Consider the following 5,230-nt stretch of genomic DNA (forward strand, 5'->3'; position numbering starts at 1 on the left):
CTGCGCACATCCGCGCCTTATCTGTGTCGAATCTGCGGGTCTCCGCGCCCACACTGTGTCTGTCCTGTGAACTTCGCACCTGCGGTGTGAAAAACCTGCGAACCTCCGCACCTGCGCCTTGACAGGCCTGCGGGTCTCCGCACCTGCGCCTTGACTAGCCTGCGGTTCTCCGCACCTGTGCCTTGTCTGCCCTGCGGTTCTCCGCACCTGCACCGTGTCGCACCTGCGGTCCTGCGGGTATAGATATTTTTCAGACTTCAAGTATACCCCAGACTAATAGATTTACAGATCTGATCATGCGCCAAGGAGATCTCGACCCATCAGTAGATCTGTCTTGTAATGCTCAGGTTTCTCCTTGATTCAAATCCAACTATCACTCACCAATCGATCACCAGAATTTCAGATCTTGCTCTTCTTAAGATATTCAACACTTGAGTGCTCAGCCAAATGATCTCCTTTCTTTTTTATAGACAAGCCCTTACTCAAACCATGGACCAAAACCATAGAAACCCAATACAAGGGACCCAAAACCTGGGTTCAATACTTTAGAAGCAAAACCACAGACCAAAACCATAGGATCAAAAACGTCGGACAAATACCATGGACCATCCATAAGATTTCCCACGTGCGCGCGATTTTCTCTGCATGAAAGTGTGTGTACTTTACGACTGCACTTTTTGTTCGGTACACTTGCGAACATATCTGCACCTTTTGTTCTGCGCGCCTGCGGAACCTGCCGATGACCGCAGCTTTGTGAACAGGAACCCGCAAACCTGCCATTTTCTACCATTCTGAGAGCCTAAAACTTGTGATCTGCTACTTGAGTGAGTTGCCATCAAGGACAACACTTATGTCATCGAGCCAAACCTGTGTCATAATGCCAACAATCTCCCCCTTTGGACTTGATGGCAACCCAAAGTCACTCAAGGTCTTTCCTCCCCCTTTGACATCAAGGGCCAAGGGTTATGCTCCCCCTGAATGCACGCTGAAATGTCTACTCTGCTGTGATTTCCAAGCTCCCCTGACATATAGGCAAGATCTGCAAGAAGATGTTCTACAAAACAAATGTGACTGTACACATCATAATTGACCTTCCTATCACCAAAGACTCATACATACAACTCCTAACCAAATGGGGATACATGATATAATAAGCACACTACATTATCCATCCCAGGCATAGTGGGGCAACCAAAATAGGCCGTTACATGACCTTAACAAAAGAAATAGAGACAAAACATTAGCAGCATCTGTCAATCATTATTCAAATTAGAATCCATGTTCTCCTTCTGCACTTTCTCTTCCTGAAATAAAAAAAAAACTGAACCAAGATCCTCTATGATAATACCAACAATGCATTATTAGAAGAATATATGCTCCCCCTGAACCTGTGCCAGAAGGTCTCTGACAGACCCATATCAGTTTTTCTTCAAGTCGACTGCACCCACGTACACCAGCATATGTACGCGTATATCCCATATGAAACTTGCGTACAACAGTCTTTGAACCAGACAAGATTCAACAACAAGATGATGCATCAACTACCCCCAGCTTTTGTCTGAGGTATTCAAAGGTCTCCCTGGGTAGTGGTTTGGTGAGGATATCAACAACTTGTTCCTTGGAGGGAACATACTCCAATTTGACCTTTTGTTCAACCACTTGTTCTCGGAGAAAATGATACTTGATCGGCATGTGCTTAGTCTTTGAATGCATGACATGATTCTTTGAAACACTGATTTCACTTGTATTATCACAAAAAATGGAGATAGGTGGAGTACAAGTGATTTGAAGATCTTGCAATGTTTACATCATCCAAAGGAGTTGTGTGCAACAAGATGCAGCAGCTACATATTCTGCTTCAGCTGTAGATAATGCAATAGAGCTTTGTTTCTTGCTGAACCAAGATACTAATCTAGGACCCATGAAGAATGCACCACCACTAGTGCTTTTCCTATCATCCACGCTTCCTGCTCAATCCGCCTCTGTGTATGCATGAAGTGTGAGATCTATACCTCTAGGATACCATAAGCCATAGTTTTGAGTTCCTTAAGATACTTGAAAATTCTCTTAACTGCTTGAAGATGAGTTTCCTTTGGATTTGCCTGAAACCTTCCAACTATTCCCACTGCATGCATAATGTCTGGTCAGGTACCAGTTAGATAGAACAGACTACCAATCATGGATCTATAGGTTGGTTGATGTACTACTGCCAATTCATCATTTGCGCTGAGGATGCATCCTGTCACCATAGGGGTACATATTGGTTTCGAATCCTCCATCCCATATTTTTTCAAGATCTGCTTGAGATATTTGGTTTGTGATAAAAAAATGCCATCTTTGTTTTGTTGGACTTGTAAACCAAGAAAATATGTGAGCTCACCAAGCATGGACATTTCAAACTCTTTCTGCGTCACCAAGGCAAAATTTTGACTCATGTCTTCTTCATTGCTACCAAAGATGATATCATCAACATACACAACAAGTATTAGCAACTTATCATTGTCAATTTTTATATACAGATTGCTATCAGTTGATCCCTTTATAAAACCTTGTTGATGGAGGTACTTATCCAACCGATAATACCACGCCCTTGGAGCCTGTTTAAGGCCATAGAGAGCCTTTTTGAGCCTGCATACAAGTTTTGGATCATTTCCAAAAATAAACCCATCTGGTTGTTCAATATATACTTCTTCGTTTAAGTCTCCATTCAGAAAGGTAGATTTTACGTCCATTTGAAATACTTTGAACTTCTGAAAGCTAGAGAGAGCAAGGAACATTCTTATAGCCTCAAGTCTGGAAACTGGAGCAAAATTTTCTTCAAATTCTATGCCTTCTTATTGTGCATATCCTTTACAAACAAGTCTTGCCTTATTTCTAACCACATCCCCATTTTCATTTAGCTTATTTTTGAAAATCCATTTTGTCCCTATGATATTCTTGTCTTTTGGTCTAGGAACCAACTCCCAAGTGTTATTCTTTTCAATCTGCTTGAGTTATTCCTCCATGGCCTTGACCCAGCATTCATCTTTGCAAGCCTCTCTTACATTTTGCGGTTCAGTGGAGGAGAGCAGTGCTAGATAGCTTGAAGGTTCTAAAATGGTTCTTCTTGTTTGCACACCTGCCTCTTTCCGCCCCAAAATTTGAGATTCTGGATGATTCTTTTGAACATATCTGGATGGAGTCTTTTCTTCTATCCTTATCTGTTCTTCTGGTGCCTCATGGGTTTCTTCTTCGTCATGAATCTGATTTGATGTTGATGGATAGTCTTTTTCAAAATCTTCAGATTTTACCTGCCTAGGAGTGTTTCCTTCTTCATTAACCACTACATCAATGCTTTCAACAATTTTACCAAGTCTTTTGTTGTAACATTTGTAAGCTTTGCTGTGCGGAGAGTAGCCAAGTAGAATGCCTTCATCTGCTCTAGGTTCAAACTTGCCAAGATTTTCATTAGTCCTTTTAATGTAGCATTTTCTTCCAAATATTTTGAAGTATTTAACCATGGGAGTCTTACCGTACCAAAGTTCATGAGGAGTCTGACTGCTGTTTACCCGGACATTTGTCTTGTTGAGAATAGTAACAACGACAAATGTGGCTTCATCCCAGAAGGTTGTGGGAGTTCTAGACTCATCAAGCATAGCACGGGCCATTTGTTGAACCGTTCTGTTCATCCTTTCCACTACTCCATTTTGTTGAGGAGTCCTTGTAGCAGAAAACTCCCTTCTGATTCCACATTCTTCACAAAAATCAAAAAAATAATCCGAGGTAAATTCCCCTCCTCAATAAGATCCGAGGCATTTGATTCTACGATTTGATTGGTTTTCAACCAAAGCTTTGAATGAATTGAATTTTTCGAAAGCTTCATCTTTATACTTCATGAGTCCTATCCAACACATCCTTGAAAAATTGACAATGAACAATATGAAATACTCTTCTCCTCGAGGTGACCTCTTCCTAGTTGGACCACATATATCAGTGTGGACAAGTTCAAGTGGCCTGCTAGCTGATCCTTCCTTCTCAGGGAAATTAGTTCTGGTTTGCTTACCAATTTGACATGATTTTCATATTGTATTGTCTGGAATTCTAATATCAGGAAGATCCCGAACTGCCTGATATTTGCATGCTTTCCTTATCTGAGAGAAGCTAAGATGCCCCGGTCTTCTGTGCCATAGCCCTTGTTCATCATTCTTGCTTAAATAGCATTGTTGTTGTCCTCCCTTGAGTACGTATAAGTTATTTGGAGTTCTAATGCCTCTGATCACTATTTTTCCTGTATCAATCTCACGAACAATACATCCATTTGATCGAAATATTACCTCCGTTCCTTGATCACACATTTGACTGACACTCAATAGATTATGCTTTAAGCCATCAACATACATAACATTTTCAGCCTTGAGCTTTTCTTTCAAACGAACAGAGCCTTTACCTTTTATGTATGCAGGGGTGTCATTTCCAAATGAAACCTTCTTTTCCTTTTCTAAGGCACTATATGACTGAAGTTTCTCTCTATCACCTGTCATATGTTTCGAGCAACCACTGTCGATGTACCATTGATTTTCTTGTCCTTCTGCATATAAGGCTATCCCACATCTTTCCGGTTGCGCTTCTTTCTTTTTCCATATTTTGGAACTCAATGAAGCTTGCTCCTTCTGAGTTGCTTGCTGAAACCTGCTCCTGCATTCAGAATCTTCATGACTGAAGTTGTTACATATAGAGCATTCTATTTCATTTTCAAGAGAAAAGAAGTTATTGTAGGTTCTTTTCATGATTCCTATCATACTCCTTTGTTTTTGAGCTTCCCTAGTCATGATGGTCTTGTAGGCAACACATTGAGCAACTTTATGACCAAAGTTATGACAAGAGAAACATTGGCCATTGAAGAAATTCCTGCGATTATCAAATCTACCACCCATACGATTATAGCTTCCATCCATTCTTGAGCCAAATTGAGAATGATTTCCTTGTGATCTGTTGAGGCTTCTATTCATTCTTGAAGTAAATTGCCCCCGATTTACTTGCTGATCTGCATTATGCTTTTGCTGTCGATTGTCCACTTGTTCACTTCTCCTTGCTGCATCAAGATAAATTTTGGAGGTGGATGGATTCTGTGCTTGCTTCTGAGCTTGAGATGCTTCTTCGGAATATCCGAGACCTGTCTTGATTAGAGGAGAACGCTGCACTTTGATAATCTCATCTAGAGTTTCAGATCCTTTAGCAAATCTGAGATTAA

The sequence above is a fragment of the Pinus tabuliformis genome, chromosome X, assembly GCF_031772625.1.
Source record: "Pinus tabuliformis cultivar Carrire ecotype Pingquan chromosome X, CPIR1, whole genome shotgun sequence".
NCBI classification, from domain to species: Eukaryota; Viridiplantae; Streptophyta; class Pinopsida; order Pinales; family Pinaceae; genus Pinus; species Pinus tabuliformis.